The sequence below is a fragment of the Sciurus carolinensis genome, chromosome 12, assembly GCF_902686445.1.
Source record: "Sciurus carolinensis chromosome 12, mSciCar1.2, whole genome shotgun sequence".
NCBI lineage: Eukaryota > Metazoa > Chordata > Mammalia > Rodentia > Sciuridae > Sciurus > Sciurus carolinensis.
Window position 1 is genome coordinate 37,509,965 of NC_062224.1, and position 10,664 is coordinate 37,520,628.

The following is a 10,664-nucleotide window of genomic DNA, read 5'->3' on the forward strand; positions in this document are numbered from 1 at the left end:
ATTACTTACTAGCTATATTACCTAGCCTTTCTCTTTCTCTTTCCTCAACCATCATCTTGGAATGATAGTAGTTACCTAATAGGATACACAGTGATACATATGAGAGAATTTAAGAAAATGATTTAGAAATTCCAGCAGAAATGACAGTTCAATAACTGCATCTATTGTGGTTATCATACTGCCTCCAACTTCACAAAGATAATGTCTCCATGAAGTAAAATAACCAAAGTAGATCCACTGTGCAGATAATTTGAATAAAGTATTGCAATCAGTACAAGAGGCTCTTCTTATATTTGAATATCATCACTGTTGGAATGTCATCTGGAATTTATAATATTCTACTGTTATATTTGGCAGCACTCATGAAATATTCTTCATCCTCAAAAGATCATCAGAGAATCCACAGTGCCTTATGTTATGTGAAATTGATTAAAGAAAATACCCATGACACTTCCCCTCATAAATATGGCATTTGATTTAAGTTTTACTGGTAGAATCACTGTGTATAGAAAGAACAATAATAAGGACAAAAATAGAAATTTTTCTTTGATTTTCAGGAAATGTTAAGGTGAATAAAACTCGGGATTCAAATAAAAATGTGACTCATTTTATTTGATATTTAGTTATTGAATATATGAAAATTTGATAGAGTAAACTTTTAATACCTGTCTCTAAAACTGTTATGCATTAACAAAATGTCAGTGTCACTTTTCTTTTACAATTAACTAACTTCAGAGATGGCTTGTTATGAAAGGAGTGAGGAAACGTTTCAAGTACAATTGAGTTATTTCACTTCACTTTTAGTATCTCACTTTGCTAGACTGGGCAGAGTGATATGGTAGTTTTAATGATGAAAGGGTCCTTGCAAGATACATATACCTGCTCTTCCTGAGGGTGATTTCATTAGTAATATTCTTCTATGTGTGGACTAAGTAGAAGTGCCCAGAAACCTTTGATCACAGTTTATCATAGGGAAAGCCCAAAAACAAGACCTCCAAAAATGTCAACATGCTGAATTACTATAATTTCTGGAGGCAAAAGAAAGTAAAACAAATAGAAAGATACTGAATACTCATACATTCTGGAAAAAAATCAAGAAGCCGTTCACTATTAAAAGGAAATGAAATTTTCAGTTATAATTCAAATGTCTGCAAATAACATTTTGTATATATTTTTAGAGACATGAGACCACAATTAGTGTACATGTACAAAAAACTGAAATTTTTCTCAGATGATACACAAGAATATATCTTCCCACTTTAACCTGTATCTATGGTACTTTCAATCATCACCTATTTTTGCTTCTGACAGATGCAATCCAAATATTTTTCTAAGTCTAATGGGTTTTTTCACAATATATTGGTATTTGAAGCTGTGTAGACAATGGAGAGTTATCTAATTATTTACCAAAAATCTTCTGGCATCATGGCAGTGGTGACTGAGGATAAATATTTTTAAATGCCATATAGTACTTACCATTAAATTGCTTGTTGGGAAAAGATGAAAGCAAATTACACTTTAAAGCAGCAGTGTAACAATCAATGTTCTTCATCTTCACTTGAATTGTAATTGCAAAATAGTACTGGATTCCTCTGTAAACTTAAAATCCAGCACTGCAAGGTGGCAGATGCCTGTAAACTCAGCCACACTGGAGTCTGAGGCTGCAGTACTGCAAGTTCAAAGGCACCATCAGCAAATTACTGAATTCTTCAGACATGTAGCCAGACCCTGCCTCAAAATATTACAACAAAAAGTAATTGAAAAGAATGAAAAAAGTGGCTCAGTGGTATAGATCACTTCAGTTCCCAATAAAAATTTTTTAAAAGGAAAAAAACTTCAAATTTATTCTTTAATGAAGAATCCTAAATACTTTTCCATATGTTCATATGTCACTTTGAGATCTGATTGAGTGCACTTAGTCAAGGATGCTTGCTTAGCATGCATGATGCCCATTGTTTGATTCCCAGCAAATATGAAAGGATAAAGAATTTGCTGTTCAAGACTTTCCTTATTAATTTGAAAGAAACATTTGTAAAAAGACATATTTTAACACCTATATACATTGTAAATATTTTGAAAGCACATTGATTTAGCTAAAAATTTGCTGACATACAGGGCATTTTTATTTTTATTTTGGTAAACTGAACTTCAGAACACTTACTCTTAGTCTTTGGGTTTAGCTCCACATGTGAGTTTCCCATGACACTCCATTGGTTGAATCCTTCCTTTGCCAAAGAAGAGAAAAAAGAGGATTTGGTTACTCAACAGCAAGGCTAGGCACTACCCCTTCCAAAAATTGCAGGACACAGAGGCTAAGGAGGTCCAAAGGGCAGGAAAGTCAAATATCTTGGTGAGGGGAGATCCACACTGTCCGTGTTCTTCCCCTTCAGACAGAATGGAGGCTGCTTCACTTCTCCCATGTGTCCCGCTGCCAGCTTCTCTGGCCCCTTGCCAGTGGGTTCCAGCCCAATTGACCTACCAGTTCTTCTCATCCCTCTCACTGATTCCACCCTCTCCATGACAGACCATTTGCTATAGTATCCCCACTTTGCCCAGAGTCACAGTCTTCAGTACACTGTTTCCAGGGACATACCGCAACTGGTACCTCCTGGACCTCCTGACACTGCCTGTGACCAAAGTCCAAGCACTCCACTCTAGTGCTAGGGGAGGAGCCCTAGGGTCCCTGATCCTGAGTCTGCAGAGTCCAGGGAGGGACACAGAAGCGCTGTTCCTTCCCACTCAATGAAAAGCTCCCCTGCAATTCACTACTACACTTCCAATCCAGCAAGTCTCTGCTCACAGCACCCAAAAAGCAAAGCTCCACAGTTCAACAACTGGTCACTAGGAAAAAGTTGTTGCCAGGTGACCTTCCAAATGCCAGAGTATGTGCCCTTACACCATTCTGATTGGCTGGGCTGTGGAAGGTTCCTCAGCACATGCATGTGCCAGGCCATGGGTGGGGCCAACACCTGCCCACAGTTTCCTTTCAAATGTCAAACCCTATTAGCAGTTGTCCTGAGTGTTCCAGACACTCTCAGGACAGGCTCGTGTCTGGGGGAAAGCAGCCTGTGGGCCTGGGTGGGCTCAAAGTAGGGTGGAATTTTAGGAGACTGAAGGTCCTGTCTCCAAGGACACTCCCCTATCCAACTCCTTGCATGTGCTCATCCCTTGCTTTGTTCCTCTTCCTGAAGCCACTGTGTCCCTCCCTGTTTCCACTGGAATTGAACTAAGGTCGCAATAGAAGGCTATTTAGGTGAATTCAGAGACACATGCAAAATACATGGCATGGAGAGTGAACTTTGAAGGGTAACCAGCAAACATCCTCGGAGAAAGTACAGCATATCTGCTGGCCTCCCAACTCTCTCCTGTGACCCAGTCTTACCTTAGTTTTACCTTTAATATAACTCTATATATTGGATTCTTTTCATTATTTGAGGACTTCAGCATCATTTCACAACATTTCTGTGTTTACTTTTTAAACTGGTCATTGACTTGTGTCAACATTCGTACTGTTATCACTATGTTAAAATGACCCCTTGGCAGCTATCCAGATACCCAAGACTGAGCAAAAATTTTCTGAGGTCTCTTTCCCCATCCCTCTACCTCTTGGCTCCAGGTCTTCCTGCTCTTTGTCACCCTCCCACCTGGGGACTGCTCTTCCTCAGCAGCGAGTGCTCTGTGGCAGCAGTATGAGCCTCAACTTAGTCACAACCCCCACTCTCAGAAATCACTACTGGGACATGTATCTTTGCCTATCCTTACAGTCCTGGTGTTACTCCTGGTTGTCCGGGACTGCATCCGGGTTGTAAGCACCCAGATCCTTCTCTACCTCTCTGGAGTCCTAGAAGCAATGAGTCACTGTCCAAAAGAGACAGCTTGAGGCACAGCTGCCCAGGCTCCATCCCCAGCAGGCTAGAAAGGGAGTCACTGGCCTGCATAGGCAGCATTGTGCCTTATCCTTGCCAGGTGAAGAATCACCTGGAAGATGAACAACTACAGCTAAGTGGAAGAAGAGAAGCACCCTCAATGACCTTCAAGAGGGAGAGTCTGGACATTGCCATTGTAATTTGCAAATATGTGTTGACTGAGTGGATGTATGTAGGGATGGGTGGGTAGATGAATGGGTATGTGGCTGCCTGAATGGAGGAATGTAGAGCAGACTATTTCTTTATCCCTATTTCCACTGATTCTACTTTTTGGCAGATCATCATTCATATTTTCACAATGGTCTCAGCATAAATATTGTGAACAATCTTTGTTCTCCTTCTTAAATCATTCTGTATCCCGATATTAGAGTCCCATCTAAAATTCATATTAAATCATGACATCCCCACATTTTCTTATTTAAAAAAACTTAGTGTATACAATTATTTGAAAAAAAGAATTCAAAGTCCTTCATGTAATATTCAAGATTCTTCACAAATTGGTCAGAACATCCACCTCTACCCACCATTGTTTTCTCATGTTGATTGTTAATTAGCTTTGCAATAGTGGACTATTTGATATTTCCTGGGAAGTGTTTGCACCCCACACTTATGACCCTTAACTTTTTCATTCCCTTTCATATATTTTTAAGACATCCAAGACACTGTTGTTTCCTCTTTGAAGCCTTCCCAGACCTTTTAAACAGAATTGACTATTGCCTCCTAAGTTATCCTGTTATGCCTGGCATATACGTAAAAAAACAAAACAAAACAAAAAAACCTGCACCTAAGATAATAATCTTTCTATTTGAATTTAAAACATGAGAACTGGGAAAAGGGCTCTCAAGGTTTGTATGTGTATCTATTAGAATGTGTTTTCTTGAAACCACGGGTCATATTTGACTCTTGATTACAATAGTTCATTGTACATGGTAAACACTCATTCTCTCATTCAACAGATTCTACCTAGTGCCAAATAGGAGCAGATAGGTAATAAGACATTAACCTGTGTAGAAAGAAATTAAAATCCTGGATGGGTTTCTGTTCACAGAGCCCTTTTATCACTTCCAGAGCATACAACGTCATGGCCCATGTTAATTCCTTATTAAGTACTTCATGAATACTGCTCTTATTATTTAATATAAGAACTCATCCTTACACACAGATACCATACTGTAAATTAGTCCTCAGAGGATATGTAGGGACAGATTTTTAGAATATCCTACCAAAACATGTAAGTAATACAATGAGAAATATAATCCTTGCTTTGTCCTTGCCAATTATAAACTATGGCTATTAATACTGAACCAAACTGCATTAGCAAAGGGTTAAAAAGTGAACTGCTTTCAACTGTTTTCTTAAAAGGTATTATCTAAAAGAAATGGGTTTTTATACCACCTTACAAATCCATCCACTTAATATTTATTGAACACCAATTCTAATGTGTTTTTCAGGAAAAATGTAACTTATTAAGTATTGCCAATATGTTTAAATATAAATGATAAAAGTGGGATTTGGGAAAAATAGGTTTACCCCCATAATGAATGAAAATGGCTCTTCTAGAGGACTGGCTAGGCAGAAGAGGTGGCCAATATCTCATCAGAGAGATGACTACTTGCCAAAGACTCTTCTAGAAGGTCAGCCCTCCCTTGCCCTGCAGATTAACTGTGGTACTGAGCTACCCACTGAGAGACAGGCCTAATTCTGCAGGTGTCCATAATGGAATAAAACCCACTCCATGCCCCTTAGACTAGAAGGTGCTACCTTACCACCCCTTTCATTCCTCTATTCAGCCTTGAAGAACTACTAATAAATTTGATGGCAGAGGCAGCAAAGCAAAACCAATACCACATTCTTCATCTCTGGCTTCCACATTGTAGCTGTAGTCCAGCAGCATGTGCACAGCCTCGTGCAGACTTTCCTCATTTGATTTCTTAGTTCTGATATCCAGGAGGGTGCAGGGCACCAGAAGAAGGTGTCCTCTGTTCTTTACATCCTGCATGGGAAAGCGGTGAGCATCCCTCATAGCAAGATAGCAGACTGTGGAACAAAGTGACTGGTGAACACGTCAAAACCCAATCCAAGGGTAAAAGCTGCCACTTCACACTCCCTTTGCCTTCCCAGGCTCCAGGAGTTACCCAAATGCCATCGAAGTGAAGAGATTATAACACAGGAATAAGAGCATCAATTTAAAACAGGCGCTCAGTGAGAAAGGGGAAAGATAAGGACAGTCATCAAAACCAGCTTTACCTGCCTCTAACCATCTTCCAGGCTACAAGGCACTGGGCATAGCTCGCGGACAAGTCTCGGTAACAAGCAGAGCCCAATTGGTACTGGTCACCCCTCAGTGATTTTCAGTCAGTAGAAAATACAAGGCCACTTTCCCTTCTTCAAACAGAATCCAGCCTGTTAAGGGCAGCCACTCCACAACCATCCAGGACCTTGGAAAATATGCACTAGGTAGTCTCCACACAAACCAGGTTACACCAAGAAAACTGAGATGACTATCAAACATACCACTGACCTATCGTGAAAGAGTATCTGGAGTGGAAATGGGGTTAGAATGCTACTGACAAAGGATTCCTCATCTTGGGGAAGAAGAAAATTCACTTCAGGGACAGACACAGATGCATCCATGCCTTTAAAAGTTTAGGCACTGCCCTCCAAGAAAGTATTTTTCATTCACTGAGACTCTGCTGTGGTATTTACTAAGTTTCCATATTTCAGGAAGCATAGTCAATTCTAATTTGCCTTGTCATAAAGAGGAACTGGGAGGCTGTGGATGTTCCTACACTTTCTCACATCCCACAAAGCTGTGGTGGTCAGGGGTGATCCTGGTGGACAGGGGCTAGAACTGTTCCATAACTTTTCTTCCTGCAAGTTCATTTCTTCTCCAGCATAGTCACTGCAATGGCTAATTCAGAATGGCTGAACACTATTCCCACCTGCAAACAATCTGGTGACTCCTCAGGGCAGGGCCACTCCCAAATGATCCCAAAACAAACACAGAGTATAAACAGTGGCTCTGCACTGCCAATGCAGCTGCCAGATGTACTGCCCAGCCACCTCCCTTGGGACATGGTACGTCCCCCAACTTTTCAATTTAGGAAACCTGAAGCTTCAGGGAGTGCTACTTGGTGCAGATGGTGTCCAACTGCTAAAGCTGCAGCTCTGGCTCCAGAGCATGCTGAGGTCTGCCACCAACTGTGCTCAAGGGGCAGGAGAGGACTATCAACAAACCCTGCTTTCAAGATGCTGAGATCAGTTTTGAACTAGAAGACATAGTCTAGAGGGAGATAAAAAGCCTAAGACAGCATCATTCCCATTACTCAGCAAACTTGCTCTGTCAGCGGGGAACTGGTAGAGGAGGGAGCTGGGAGTTACGTAGAAGAGGAGAAGAAAGGGAGCAATGGTTCAGATGGAGCCTGGTGTGTTTATGAGAAGAAGGAACCACCTTCAGAGGAAGGAGCACTCTCATGGAAGAGGCAAACATCAGGGAAATCCTGCATAGTACCAAAAAGTTCCTTAAACTCTTTCTCTGGTGAAAATTCAGATTAGAATTAGCACATGCATACACACAGCATAGAAGATTTAGTGTTAACATTTTCATTGACTATGACCAGTGTAATTCAATATAAAATATCATTTAATGGGGTAAATCACACTAACTTTTCTTCTTCCAAATGACATAAGTCGCTGATTACAAGGGCTTTGAAAATGCATTTCCCAAACCACGTTTTAGGCTTTCTATGGAACAATATTCTAAGCCTAAATGCAATGATCCATTTTATTCCTGAAAATCTTCCAGTAAGGGCATCCCACCAGAAGCCAGCAGGAAGCACTGTAATAAGAAAGTAGAGGATTCTGTCTCTGGGGTCCAAGGTCTTGACCACAGTCCTGCTTCTCCCACCTCCTGGTTGTGCAGTGTTGGGCACACTGCTCTTTCTAAAGCTCTGGGTATACCCAATGTGAAACTGTCATAATTTAAGCCCTCCTCTTGCAAATACTGCTAATTCCCACTGAAGTCAATTTCAGAGTACTTGCCAAGATGCCTGTGTTCCTGCTGGATGTCATTAAATCAGGCCCTGCCAGATTGGATCCCAGGCCCACACAATGTGAGCATTTTGGGCCAACTTGTCCCCCATTGCTTCCTGAGAGGGAATGAGTTTTATAAATCTCAGGTCCATCAGGGTGGGTTTGTACCCACTTGTCAGCTGGTAACTACAAAGTAAACAAATTTATAATTAAAATTTACAATCCTATGACAGTCAACGTGGCACATGGTCCCTCCTAATCCCAACTGCTCCATAAACCACAGTGGAATCCATGGGTTATGGACCAGTTAGCAAGTCTGCACCCCCTTTACTTTAGCTGACACAGACAGAAAAGTCACATGACCTGCATGTTTCCACTGCCACACCAACCAAGTAAAAAGGAGATGACTTACTCATTTCTCAAAGATGTTATCATTGTGTGTGTGCCTGATATTTGAGGCTTCTGAATAGTTTAAATCTATGTTAACTACTAAACATCTAATGGACTTCTCTCCATGTAAAACTCTCATTTTCTTCAATTGTTAAATGTAATAGTAACATCATATTCATTTCATAAATCAGCATGTCATTTTACTAACTATTCCTCATTCTAAAGGAAAATTCTATATTTGCAATTCATTTCTCTATTGCAGTCCCTACTTATGATACTTAGGAAGCCAATAAATAGGAGTGACGCCAACAGGAACAGAAAATGTCAGTTATGCAATCACAATGACCTAAAATGAGATTACATTTTATTTCCCTAGAGTTCAGGAAATTCTGAGCAGGGGCTATTTCCACACTTCAAATGAGAGACAAAAGGTCTTATAATAGTCAGAAGCTTTAATCTTTTGAATAATGCAAAACTGAAAATGTTGACTTCTCTGTCCACACAGCCTTTCCCCATAGCATTCCTGAGACTGCCACAAAATCCAGATCACAACTGTTTCTGGCTCATTCTTCTTGTTTAGTTTCAGTGATCGACTATACCTTGATCTGTTTCTGATCCATTTTTTGCCATTATATCAAAAACAATTCTCAGCTGATAGCACCCTTTTGATAAATAGTTTCTGAAGGAATTAATTTTATTGGTCAAATTAAATGTTAATAAACATGCATCTTCATCTCAGTGTCTCCTTTTGTGAAAATGAAGAAAATTCACCATATAATAATACTAACTTTAAAGAAAGTATCAGAACATGTGCAAAAATGGGTTTTCAAATAAAACTGTAAGTCATCTTTCTCCAGTTCATGGCTAACATCAAAAACCACACACCTCTGAGAACAGCAAGTTTCTCCACATTGGTCACAACAGTGCCCAGCACCTAGCAAGGTGACCAGTTCATGGTGAGCAATCCATATATTGCAACAATAAATAGTTTTTAAAGTTACCTGTACCTTAATTACTCTTATTTCCTTATAAAACATCTTGTATTTGATAAGTAATTTATTTATAGGCAAAAACCACAGAAATATTCCATTTCAAGTAGACTGACTGTTCCAGCAAATAAAACAATTATGACTAATTACTGGCTAATGTCAATTTACACTAAATTTACAAACATAAAATTTTGTTCTGTCTGAAATAAAAATACTATATGCATGGGTCATTAACAATATTTCTTCTTTCTTTTTAATTACAGAAGCTACATGAGAATTTTTTGTTCATTCATATAGATCATTGGATCTTGCAGATTTTTGATGTTTAAGTGTACAACTAAATTTGCAAGCTCTGAGTACAGTCACATATACAAGTTCTCCTTCAGCTAACATTTTCTTCAAGAAGGAGCACCCACAGATTGGGGTAGTGGGTCAATGGTAGAGCACCTGCCTACCATGTGTGAGGCACTGGGTTTGATCCACAGCACCACATAAAAATAAATAAATAAAATAAAGGTACTATGTCCATCTACAACTAAAAATATTTTTAAAAAAGAAAGAGCACCCGTAATTTGAATAAACAGTAATCCTACTGGCAGAGACTAGTTTTCAAGTTCCATGCTATTTGTTGGAAGCAGACTGCAGAATGTGATGCAGAGCCCCATCTGCAGGCCTTCCCAACTCTCTTCTCAGTTCTCTGAGGTGTCCAAAGTATCCCAGGACAGGATAATACACAGCCCTCTTCCTTCTCTCTCTTTCCAGTGCCTTCATGCCACCTGGTCAATCAATAGCTAATACAAATTATTGTTTTGTGGTTGAAAAAGAACAACAAATTCTTTGGAATAAAATGTGATTTGACATGAATCTTAGAAACTAAATGATTTCAAATAATTTCAGACTGATTCCTAGAAATTTAAAGGAAATTGAGATCATTCTGACAATTACTGAGAGGTAATATTCCATACCCCTAAAGTAGGGAAAAGTCCTATCACTACCATATCTACTGATACAAAATATGCACACTTCCTATAAAAGACTTCTGTGTTACATCCCACCATCTCAAACTTCCTGGAAAAATTCTGCAGAATCAGTCAGTGAGTTCCTCTCTCCCTCTGTCTATTTGCTTACCAGGTAGGTTGTTTGGCTTTCATTTCTCCTACTTTAACATGCTAGGTCTGTATCATCTATCATCTACAAAATTAGCTTCTAAGGAATATAGATAAAATTAAGCAAATATAATCTCTTGGTTTTCCAAATACCAAAACATTTATAGTTAATAGATTTTAGCCTTATTTTGACAAACATATAATCTAATAATACAGAACAA

General features: G+C 39.4%; 1 pseudogene; it reads right to left on the minus strand.

The window, feature by feature from the left end:
- Positions 1-8,978, minus strand: part of LOC124961242 (spliceosome-associated protein CWC15 homolog) — a 62,588-nt pseudogene extending 53,610 nt beyond the window's left edge.
- Positions 8,979-10,664: the final 1,686 nt, after the last annotated feature.